Raw genomic sequence first — 13,009 nt, forward strand, 5'->3', positions numbered from 1 at the left:
ACACACACATGCACACATGCATGTGTGCCTCATTATTCCCATTTCTTGCTAAAGTATTCATTGATAACTAAGATGGCTACAATCAAATAGAATGTTTCCCCCTGGCTCATTTGCCTCATAATAAGTGACTTAAAGAATCAACGCTGTTTAAATTAAAGAATTAAAGATAATGTTGGAGTAATAGGCAGTGGGAGTCTGTCTGATATTCCCTCAAACTCCTAAGTATAAGGAGAGTCTGGACAAAAAAATCTTAGGCAGAATGGAGCAGTGGAAAGAACGTGAGCCTGATGATCAGAACCATGTGCCAGCCTTGGATAATTTCTAAGTGACTGGATAGCCTTAGGCAAATTATTAAAACCTTCTAGAATCTAGGTTTCTCACCTTTAAAATGAAGAAGATTGTGATGGCCCCTTCCAGATCTAAAACTCTGTGTCCTATGGAGCTGGAGGGGAAAGGAAGTAAAAAGAAGAGAAACTTGTCTTTTGAGGTGGGTATCAGCCTTGAATAATGATGAGGGAAGAATTATTTCACTCATGTATAAAGGAATCTCATTACAAGGAATCTTCCTTCATAAGCAGAATTCAGCATGGAATAGTCATCATGAACTCTGTATCCAACAGGGTCAATGGAGACTTATTATGAAAGTGTCTTCAAGTGCAAAAGTGAATTCATTATTGACTTCCATCCATTTCTATATCCACCTCATTATCATGTGACTTTAGAGCTCCTCCCATCAAGAGGTGTGACCTTTTCCTCCCACCTCATTTTGATTTTTTTTTTTAAAGACGTTGAAAAAACAAAATCAAAGCCTTCTTTTTTATTGATGCACCAGTAGACTGGCCACAGTTGGGGAGGAATGATAACGTTAACACACTACTCATCATTAAAGCAAATGGAAATACAAAGGTATCAGAAGTGGCTTTACGTGACATGATGTCTTAATAAGTTAAGGAAACGGATTGCTCACTAACTGCTTTTTCATTTCATGTTCTTTATAAACTCCTCTCCTTTCTTGATCGAGGCCTTCAGCTCAGGAATAGCCTCAGCTACCATCTTCTCTTCGAAAGGGGAGATTTTGCAGATGCCTAGGTTCTTCTCGATGTCCGTTTTCCCCAGCAGCAATGGTGTGGAGAAATAGGGACAGTCCGCTTCTTGGGACTTAACAAGAGAACATTCGGCAACTCCTTCATTTCCATTGATTGCATCCACAAAGGAAAAGACAAACCAGGCTCCAGCGTACGCCGTGGACAGGGTGGCAGAGCCTGCTCCAGCTTTGGCCTTGACCACCTCGGTGCCGGTGTCCTGGGTCCGCCCGGTGAGTGCTGTCAGCTGGTCTTGGGGAAAGTCCACCCTGGGCGTGCACCGAGAGATCAGGGGGATGATGGTCTTCCGGCATGGCCACCGATGACAGGCACGCTGACTCAAGCTGGATCCAAACCCTTCAGTTCTGCAACAAAAGCATTGGCTCTGACCACGTCCAAGGTTGTCACCCCAAAGATTTTATTGGGTTTGTAGACTCCATGTTTCTTGAAAACCTCCGAGGTGATTGGGATGGTACAGTTAACCGGATTTGAAATGATGCAGATCATGGCCTCAGGGCAACACAGGGCACAGGCGGCAGTCAGGATGCACACAATCATGGCATTGGTGTTGAACAGGTCATCCCGTGTCATGCCTGGTTTTCTTGGGACTCCAGCTGGAATAACACCAAATCACAACCTTTCAGGCAGTCTGGCAGCTGCTCAGGTCCGAGGTAGCCGTTCACAGTCGCTCTGGTCTCGATGTGGCTCAGGTCTGCAGCCACTCTGGGTGTATGAGCAATATCGCAGAGTGTCAGGTGGCTCACCAAAGGGCTGTTCTTCAGGAGAAGCAAAAGGGGCTGCCCAATTCCTCCGGAAGTCCCAAGCACGGCTACTTTAGCATTGTTCTGGGCGTAGGTGCTGAAGCTGCGGCGGAGAGTGGCGCCAGTAGGCCGGGCGAGGTTGGAGAGCATGGCTCTCTACCATGTATCTTTACAGAGTCCTTCTCCTCTGACTCTGGGAATAGCCACATGACTTGTTTTAGCCAATAGAAACAAGTGAAATGACGGTGTACCAATTCCAGGCCTAGGCTTTAAGATACCTTGAGTATCTCTACCTGCTGTCTTGAATTTCTATCATCACCATGATAGCAAGTCAAGGGAGAGGGAGAGGTAGAGGGAGAGGGAGAGGGAGAGGGAGAGGGAGGAAGAAGAAGGAGGAGGAGGAGGAGGAGAAGGAGAAGGAGAAGGAGAAGGAGAAGGAGAAGGAGAAGGAGAAGGAGAAGGAGAAGGAGAAGGAGAGGAGCTGTGTTTGCTATTGACCTAGCAAAGGTCACTCTAGAGCAGTCGACAGACAGACAACATCCAGGTATGTGAGTGAGTCTAGCCCAGATCAGCAAAAATGAATGGCTTACCCACAGCTAACCTTTGATGCATGATTTGTAAATGTTTAATTTTGATGCCGCTAAGGTTTTGTGTTGTCACACTGAATTGTTGTGGTAATAGATAATAGACACACTCCCCTAGTATGTCTTCCTAAACACACAATAAAAATTTGTGAATGAAATCATCATCATAGAAGGAAATATTCATTTCTAATTTAATGCTCCCAACTACCCTATGAAGTGGCCTCTTAAAAATGAGGAAATTTAGGGCCAGCCGAGTGGCGCATTGGTTAAGAGCTGGCGTGGGACACCAGAGGGCCCCAGTTCAGATCTCACATATGAGGGCCAGTGACACTGCCCTCCACAGCTAAGATGCTGAACAACAGCTCAACCTGGAACTGGGCTGCCATGAGTTGCCAGCGATGGATGGTGTAGACTGCAGCCACTGCTGCAGTGGGTTGCCATGGGCTACCGTGTGTAGCCAGCAGCCAGCGTGAGCAGCCAGCAGCCGCAGTGAGCAGCTGTCTAGAAGCCGGCGACTGATCTGCCTCGCCCGGGAAGAGCGCAATGATGGTGCCAACTTGGGCCAGTGAAGCAACGTCTTCCACAACTAGACTGAAGAACAAAATGACAGCGACTTGTCTGTTCCCCTTCCCCCAATTCCCCAGTGCTGTTCCCATCCCCCAATTCCCCAATAAAAATCTTTAGAAAACAAAACTGAGGAAATTTAGGAGATTCAAGATGGTGGAGCAGATACTGTGCCTACTTTCTTCCATGAATAAATTAAAATTATAATTAAATTATAGAACAATCAACCTGGAGAACCATCTGAAGTCTAGCTGAACAGAAGTTTTATAACCAAGGATAAGAAGAATAAGCCATGTTGAGACTAGAAGGGGCAGAGATGCAGAACTGGTAGGCCCCAAACCTCCATGTGGTGGTTGAGAACCAGGAGGGATATCTTGGCTGCAGGGGTCCCCCCACTGGAGGAGTGAGGGACCACAGCCCCACACCGGCCTCCACAGCACAGAGTACTGGTGACCTCACAACATCTGGCTGTGAAAAACAGTGAGGATCCTGACTGTAGGGATGGGGCGAAAGGCAGCAGGAAACTCAGGCAATCTTTTAAAGGGCCCACGCACAGACTCACTCACTTGCAGGCACTCACCTTGGGCTCCAGCAGAGGGGCAGAAACTTGGGGGGGGGGTGTCAGAGACATATGGGGGGGCAGACCAAATTATGTGGCTTCTGGACACAGGCTGGAGGACAGTCAGCATTTTCCCTGTGAGGGGTCCTTCTCCCATGTAACCAGGAGACTGGCACCATCTTTCCTGTGTTGAGCCTGCCCCCTACGCTTACAGCTAAGCCTGAACTTGATTGGTCTGGTGAGCTTGGCAGCTCCACCCTGCTGACTCACTGAGACCCCACCCTATCAATTCTTCCAACACCAGAGGCACTTTCTCCAAGAACATCCAGCGCCACCTACATTACACTGTTTCTTGGAAAACTATCAGACCTGGGATCCAACAGACCCCAAGTGGGTGGTGACTGGCCTCAGTGTACTCTGAGACTTTTGTTGAGTAGCTTTAGGCTCAACAAGGGCACCAAACCAGAATTTACATTAACGTGGTGACCACAACTCTTCCCACTCTAGTGACTCCCTGGGACTCTGCCTCACCCAACTTGCATACCACATGAGGCTTTATTAGTGGCTGGAAACTTAAGGGAGCTGGCAGGTGGCAGCAGGCCTCAGGGTGTCCTGGCGTTTTGTGGAGCTACTCCAGGCCTGGTACTGGTGGCAGATGTCCTCATCCACAGCATGGCCTCTCTCACACACCTGCAGGGTTAGTGCCAGCAACTACAGATCACATTGTAGTTCTTCCCAGGTAGTCCCTGGCCGGTCACAAATAGTGGGTGACGTGGGTCTGCACCAGAGCCCCTCACAAGAGGTCCAAGAACCAACATACTTGGAGGTTGACTTCAGGCCACAGTGGAACACCCCCCAATTAGTGCCACAAGCAGCACACCCAAAGGGCAGTCTCGACGACACCAGACCGCATGGGGGTGAATCCCACTCAGTGGGGTAAGCCCCCTGCAAAGCAGCCTATAAGCTGAGATGTGTAAGAACCCCACAGCCAGTCAGCCTGAGGGTAAATCCCACCCACTGATGTTTCAATAGCAACCAAGGCTCAACTATAACAGGAGGATAAACAACCCATACAAGGGACACTCCAGGAGCACCCAGTGCAGGTGACTAGGGATGTGTAGGTGACCTATTACATAAGGTCACCTGGCTAAGATTTGGGAGGGGGGGAGTGCATAGCAGATTTACCTAATACATAGAAACAGAGAGGCAGCCAAAATGAGGAAGCAAAGAAATATATCTCAAATGAAAGAACAGGAGAAAACTTCAGAAACAGAACTAAACAAAATGAAGGCAAACAACCTATCAGATACAAAGTTAAAAACAACAGTTATAAGGATGCTCAAAAAGCTTAGTGGGAACTTCAAAAAAAGATAGAAAGCATAAAAAAGGACATAGAAACCATACAAAAAGAACCAGTCAGAATAACTGAAATAACAATAACTGAAATGAAGAATGCACTAGAAGGAATCACCAGCAGACTAGATGAAGCAGAGGATTGGATCAACTATTTGGAAGACAAGGTAGCAGAAAACATCCAATCGGAAGAGCAAAAAGAAAAAGTAATACAAAAAAAAAAAAAAAGGAGGATAGTTTAAGGGGCCTGTGGGACATCAAGCATAAGAACATTCACATCAAAGGGGTACCAGAAGGAAAAGAGAGAAAACAAGGGATTGAGAACTTATTTGAAAAAATAATGACTGAAAACTTTCCTAACCTATTGAAGGAAATAGTCCAGGAAGCGCAGAGTCCTAAACAAGATGAACCCAAGCAGGCTCACACTGAGACACATTATAATTAGAATGGCAAAGGTTAAAGACAAAGAGAAAATCCTAAAAGCAGCAAAAGATAAGCAACTAGTAGCTTATAAGGGAGCTCTCATAAGATTGTCAGCTGAATTCTCAACAGAAATTTTGAAGTTCAGAAAGGATTGTCAAAATATTAAATGTGATGAAAAGCAAGGACATACAACGAAGATTACTCTACACAGCAAAGCTATCATTTAAAATCAAAGGACAGACAAAGAGCTTCTCAGAGAAGAAAAAGCAAAGGAGTTCATCATCACCAAACCAGTATTACAAGTAAAGTTAGAGGGATTTCTTTAAGATGGAAAAAAAAGAGATCAAAATTATGAATAATAAAATGACAATAGCTACATTCTCATATCTATCAACAATTATTTTCAATGTAAATCAATTAAATGCTCCACTCAAAAGACATAGGAGGGCTGAATGGATAAGAAAACAAGACCCTTGCATATGTTGCCTACAAGAGACTCACTTCATATTGAAAGACATACACAGAGAGACTGAAAGTAAAAGAATGGACAAAAATATTTCATATAAATGGAAATAAAAAAACAAAAACAAACAAACAAACAAAAAGCTGGGGTAGCCATATTTATACCAGACAAAATAGACTTCAAAACAAACAAGAGACAAAGAAAGACCCAGTAATTCCACATCTGGATATTTATCTGAAGTAACCCAAAATGCTTCTTTGAAGGGACACATGCATCTACATGTTCATTGCAGCATTGTTTACAACGGCCAAGATGTGGAGGTAGCCTGAGTGTCCATTGATGTGTGAGTTGATAAATAGTAGGTGGTACATAAATACAATGGAATATTGCTCAGCCATGGAAGGGAATGGGTTCTTGCCATCTGCAGCAGCATGAATGGACCTGGAGGGTACTGCACTGAGTGGAGTGTGAGAGAGAAAAACAGATGGAATGAGAGTTCACTTATATGTGGAATCTAAAGAACAAAATAAACAAACAAAACAGAAACAATCTCATAAATACAGAGAACATTTTGATGGTTGCCAGATGGAAGGGGGGGCTGGGGATGAGTGAAAAAGGGGGAGGGATTAAGAAGTACAAATTAGGGCCGGCCAAGTGGCACAATGGTTAAGAACGGGCTTGGGATGCCAGAGGGCCCCGGTTCGGATCCCACATATGAGGGCCAGTGACACGGCCCCCCACAGCTAAGATACTGAACAACATCTCATCCTGGAGCTGGGCTGCCGTGAGTCGCCGGTGACGGCGTAGGCTGCAGCCCCTGTGGCAGTGGGTTGCCATGGGCTACCATTTGTAGCCAGCAGCCAGTGTGAGCAGCCAGCAGCTGCAGTGAGTGGCCGTCCAGAAGCTGGCGACTGATGTGCCTCACCCGGGAAGAGTGCAATGATGGTGCCAACCTGGGCCAGTGAAGCAATGTCCTCCACAACTAGACTGAAGAACAAAAGGACAGCAACTTGTCTGTTCCCCTTCCCCCAATTCCCCAGCACTGTTCCCATCCCCCCAATTCCCCAATTAAAAAAAAAATCTTAAAATAAAAAAGAAGTACAATTGGTATTTACAAAATTGTCATGGGGATGTAAAGTAAAGCACAGGAAATATAGTTAATAACATGGTAATAACTACGTATAGTGCCAGGTGAATATTAGACTAGTCAGGGAGATCATTTCTTAAATTATACAAATGTCTAACCATATGCTGTACACCTGAAATTAAAATAAAATAATATTGAATGTCAACTGTAATTGAAAAATTAAAACAGGTGGGGGAGGTGAAGGAGAATGAATGGTTCAAATCTCCAGGTATAAAACAAATAAGTCATGGGGATGTAATGTACAGTATAGGAAATATAGTCAATAATATTGTGATAGCATGATATGGTATCAGACGGTTGCTGTACTTATCATGGTGATCACTTCATGAGGTATATAAATGTTGAATAACTATGATATATGCCTGAAACTAATATAATGTTGTATGTTAGTTATATTTTAATAAAAATCTTTTTAAAAATGAATAAATTGACAGTCACAGGTTAAGTTTCTTGCCTGTAATCACATGACTTATAAGCATTTGAACCAGGTTGTCTGACTCCAACTCTGATCTAAATTTTTAAAGTCCAATTCTATCTAAACACTATATGATGACATAGAAAACCACTGGCCTGAGAGTCTGGCTTCTACCCCAGTTCTTGTCACTAAAGAGTTGGGTGAACTTGAATAAGTCATGGCTCTCTATATCTGTTTCCTCAGCTGTAACAGGAGAAAGATTAACATCTTTTTTGTGGTTTTCTTCTCTTTCAATAGCTCATTATTCTATAAATGTTTAGACCCCTGCCTGGAATTAGACAGGCATATCTTAGAGATTGTATGGTATCATTCCTAATAGATTTTGGACACATATCCAAGTCTAATGGATATTGGGGTTCTGCTAAAATCTCCTCCATATCCTGCTTGAAGTTAGATGAGCTGAGTTGGAAACTCAAGAGTGAATGCAGGAGCAGAGTGTTCTCAAGGGCTCAAAGCCTGATGGGTCTTGCTACGATCATGGCCTTCAGGATAGAAAAGAGCTCTCTTAGAGTTTATGACAAACAAAGGGGGGAAACAGGCCATTTGGGGTGGGCAGGGGGGGCAGGGGGAGCTGAGATAGCAAAACTGTACATAAACATAAGCATCAATGATGGAGATGCACCACACAGATCCTTCTCAGGATGGGCTTGCTGTCGAGCTGCAAGGTATGCATTTTGCTCATAGCCTCCAGCTGCCAGTTCCTTCAGGGTGTGCCGCAGCCACAGAGTCCCCAAGACCAAGACACACCCTTTCTTGGGGAAGTCCACATGAAATGACTGATGTAGGAAGAAATTTAAAGGATTGGTCATCTTGACCCAACTCAGGAGAGCTCTGGAAGGCTATTCTCGCTCCAGAGTTCATGCCTGGTTGGCTGAGGCCTCATCAAACCTGTAGCACAAGTCAACCTCTTTCTCTCTGTTGTTAGTAAATACCTTACATTTCAAACTCTGTCTTAGTGTTTGTCCACTTCCACGACCCAAGACAAATTCACTGTAAGAGTCAGTGGTTATAGTAAGTACTGAGATCCAATTCATTTACCTAATGAAAGTCCTATTTTATTTTTTAAAAGATGAAATGAAAGAAAAGATAGAAAAAAAAAGGAAGGAAGAAGGAAGGAAGGAAGGAAGGGATGAGGAAGGAAGGAAGGAAGGAAGGAAGGAAGGAAGGAAGGAAGGAAGGAAGGAAGGAAGGAAAGAAGGAAGAGGGAAAGAGGAGGAAGGGAGGGAGCAAAGAAGGAAGGTGGGGGAAGGGAGAAAATAATAGAAGCTATGCACATCTCAAACTTCAAAACTCACTATCATAAACCCTAAGCAAATGACATTTGTGACACTTTTGGACCATGATGGAAGTAACAGTGGTGGGGTCAACTGAGCACCAACCTGGATGAGGAAGAGAGAAATAGAAACTTCTCCCCTCTGTTCCTACATTGCTGTCAGCCTTTCAGGTACTACAAGAAGAATGGAAGAAGGAGGGCAATAAAAGAAAGACACAGGGCAAGTTGGAACACGAATCTCAGCAAGGTCTGACTGAGTTCCCAGAAGTCCTATTGTTTTTTGCTCTTTTCAGTTTATGGCACCATTTTTCATAAGAAATATGAATGACTTTATATTAATCTTTTACTATGTGACAAGCAAATGTGCTAAGAGCTATACATGTATTCTATCAATTATCCCTCACAACAATCCTAGGATAGTGAGGTAGATATTATTGTTCAACAGCTACTCATTCTCCCTTCCTCTTTCCATGGGAAAAGTATAATTACCCACCCCCTCAATATTGAATTTGGCCATATGACTTGTTTGACCAATGAAATGTAAATGTATGAAAGCATAGGTTCTGACTAGAATTGTTAAATGGTTTGGCTCATTCTCTTGTACTCCAGCACACTTCTCAAAGAACCACTTCTCTTTTTGCCTGGCACCTGTAGAATAGGTTTAAACCCACATTTCAGCCTAGAATAGAGCTGCCTCAGTTGACCTACAGACCCTTGAGAAAGAAAACAAAATATTTGTGGGTATAAGCCAACTGAGATATGGGGGAGGGGCTGTTTGTTACACAGTATTATTGTAGTAAAAGCTGACAAATACAGACATGTTCTGTAAATATTCCTATTTTCAGATGAGGAGATTCAGGCGAATGGAAGTTAAATGACTTGGCCAGGATCACACAGCTTAATTAGTGAAGCTGAAATTTAAACCAAGCAATAAAACTCTAAAACAGTGTATTTAATCCCTGCTTTATATTGCATATTCAGTGTTTGAAGTAAACATTATGATTCCATTCTGTGTGAAATATTAAAAGATCTTTGAATTCCACCTCAAACCAAGATTCAGTAATTTTATGTTCTAGGTCTTCTTAAGCATCCTTAGATAGTAATGTCTATGCATGGGCCAACATTTAACATATGATTGATTACTGTGAATAGTGTAACCAAAGAAATGACACTAAAATGTCCAATCTTTGGTTCAGGAAATATGCACATTATTTTCTTAAAATAGTGAGTTATTATGAAAAAATACCTGATTTTCTTATTAATGAAAAACTCAGGGCAACTCAAACTGCAAGAGAAATGAGGAACAGGTTAGAACAGGCACACCTCTAAGCCTGTGTGCTCTGAGATTTCAACCTTTAAGAGAAAGATACATAAATGAAGAACTGTAACTTGCACTTAAACTTTTAAATTAATTAATTATATGCTTTCTTTTTAATTGTCAAAAGTGGTGAACACGAAAATCTTCCCCCTTGCTATTTCACACTTTTCAAACTTTTCCCATACAATACTGAAATGTACACAATTGAGTAAAATGATTTATGGGAACTCCCCCCCCCCTTTGTTTTTCACTTATGGATTAGACTACAAGAAAATTTTTAAACTTCCTGGGGAATTTCAAGACCCCACCAGAACTTGCATGCACACCCTTCCTCAGGACAACTCCATCCATCATTCCCTGCTGCTGTGGCTGCTTTCACAGCCCTTAGAGAAGATAAACTTGTGACCCAAGCTGGGAAGTTGGGACTGACTCATGCTGAGAAGTTGAGCAGTATAAAGGGCATCTGGTACTTTAATTTATTCCTTCAGACTTCCCACTGCCCTTACCAGAAGCTTATTGCCACAGTCCTCCGGGCTCCTTCAACTTGAACCATTTATACACCTCGCTAGAGATGCATAACTATAAAAGCTCCAAACCATTAGTTTAGATTCTTTCCAGATCCCTTCAGAAGGTCTGCCCTAAAGACAGTGACATGCAGTGAATGACCTCAAAGAGAACATGCCTCAGAATACTTACTGGAAAGATGGCCTAGGATGGAAGAGGCATAGCAAAGAAAGGCATTTTAAGATTCCGCCTCTAATTGCCTGAAATGCATGTTAGCTTTTTGAGCCTGTGAGCACCATGAACATAATCCTCCACACTGGATGAACAAATTGCTCTTTGGTGCCTCTTCAGAAGGTCTCCCATCAGTGGCTTTCGAAAGGCAGGCGAAAATGAAAGAATATGCATTACAGCTACAAAGTAAAATGAAATGCCTGCCGGTTTTATATACTCAATATGAGGTCTGCTGTAAGCCTGGCCCGCCTGGTGCATGGTGAGAAATACACAATAATGATGAAGTCTTCATCCCTTTCTTCAAGATGCTCACAAAGCCCATATTCATTCAGCAAATGACTGAGCAACACGCTCAAGATGTGTTCCAGTCCCTGAGAAAGAACACGAGGGTAAATCAATCAATTATCCTAATCTCAAGGACTTTACACTCTACAAAGGGAGAGAAAACTGACATTAAATAATTCTAATACTAAACAGAAAGTGATACATACCTAACAGAGACCCAGATAATGGACAATGAGGGGATAAAGAGAAAGAAAATGACTTGCTATAAGGGGAAATGGATTGAGGAGGGAGCTCACCACTGAGAAAGCTTTTGAGGTAGGTCTTAAAAGACAGGATGTGGATATATGCAGAAGAAGGGAGAGCTTCTAACCAGATGAGAATTCCATTCAAATGAGCAAAGGACACAAAGTGGGGAAGCAGAAGGAGTGTATGGAAATAACAGTTTCCCTTGACTCAAGTTTAGGGGACATTGTTGGCACTAATGGAAAATAAGATAGAAAAAGTAAGTTGGGAGGAAATTTCAGAGAGCCGTGACTATGAGACTCGGGAAGTTGGCATTTATTCAAAATCTCGAGCCAGCCGAGTGATGAATTGGTTAAGAGTTGGCTTGGGACACCGGTTCTGGGCAGTGGGGCCCCAGTTCGGATCCCACATTGGGGCATGTGGCGCTGCACCCTCTGCAGCTGAGATGGTGAACAATAGCTCTACCTGGAGCTGGGCTGCTGTGAGTCGCCAGCGATGGCATAGGCTGCAGTGGGGCTGGCCGGCAGTGGGCTGCTGTGCGCTACCGTGTGTGGCCGGCAGCCAGTGTGAGTGGCTGGGAGCTGCCGTAGGCGGCCGTCCAATGGCCAGCAGGCGACTGCCTTAGCCGTGGGGAGCGCAATGATGATACCAACATGGGCCAGTGGGGTGACGTCCTCCATGGCTGGACTGAGGAACAGGGGGACAGCAATTTGTCTGTTCCCCTCCCCCAATTCCCCAACGCTGTTCCCCTCCCACAATTCCCCAGTAAAATCTTAAAAAAAAAAAATCTCCTCTGCTGAGTTCTGGGTGTTATGAAGACAGACAGAATGGGCAATGATCCAGGATATTTTCCTGGTGTGACCAGAACAGCCTGCTTTTATCTAGTTGACATACTGGAGTTTCTGGACAAGATTTAATTCAGAGGACCACGTATGAAATCACTGCTGTCAGCAAGTTGAAGCTGTGCAAGGTTTTTAAGAGGGTCAGATGAGTCAGAAGATCAAATACCAAAAGATGAATCTGGTAGTAGCAGTGTGTGTGATGGATTAGAGGGAAGAGTGTAAACTTGAGAGGATGAATTAAGAGGTGATTGCGACATCCCAGGTAGGGGTACTGGGAACTCAAGCATGGGGGTGTGGGGGCTGAGGCACTGGCAAGTAGTACAGAGAGGTCAACCTCCTGGGCCTTGGAAGCTGATGGGATACAGAGGGGAGTCGAGGGTTTAGAGCTTGGAAAATAGGTTACTGTCGCTTGAAATAGAGGATATGGAACACAAGACAAACTTGGAAATTTAGAAGCCAAGTCCATTTGGGGAAATATTAAGTTTGAGGTTCTGGCAAGATTTCTAGAGGGCAAACAGCTTGGTGGCAATATCTTGTAGGTAGTTGGGGGGAAAAATCCCTTTGGATAAACACACACACTTAAGAGATGACCACATTAGTTAATCATATACAGGAAGGTTTTTTGTTTTCGTTTTCTTGGTTTTTTTGTTTTTGCCATGAGGTGTGTTTTATTTTCATTAATCATACAAATAATTTTCTACAATATCCCAGGGCAAACCGGAGAATTTGGCAGTCCAATTGGGGCGGGGGTTCCCCTCAGAGACCCACAGGCGGATGGCACCAGCGCAGGGTGCCCGGGTTCACAGTGCAGCTTGTTGCTTATGTCCACCATGCAGGCGGCTCTTTTTCTATGTGATGACTGGAGTTTCCAAGATGATGGGGGTGGGGAGCCCTCCAGGTCC

The 13,009-nt window shown here is 43.8% G+C and overlaps 1 pseudogene; it reads right to left on the bottom strand.

Moving 5' to 3' along the window:
- Positions 1 to 978: 978 nt before the first annotated feature.
- Positions 979 to 1,993, bottom strand: LOC109378979 (malate dehydrogenase, mitochondrial pseudogene; annotated as a pseudogene).
- Between the last annotated feature and the right edge of the window lie 11,016 nt (positions 1,994 to 13,009).

The sequence above is a fragment of the Hipposideros armiger genome, unplaced genomic scaffold, assembly GCF_001890085.2.
Source record: "Hipposideros armiger isolate ML-2016 unplaced genomic scaffold, ASM189008v1 scaffold_20, whole genome shotgun sequence".
NCBI lineage: Eukaryota > Metazoa > Chordata > Mammalia > Chiroptera > Hipposideridae > Hipposideros > Hipposideros armiger.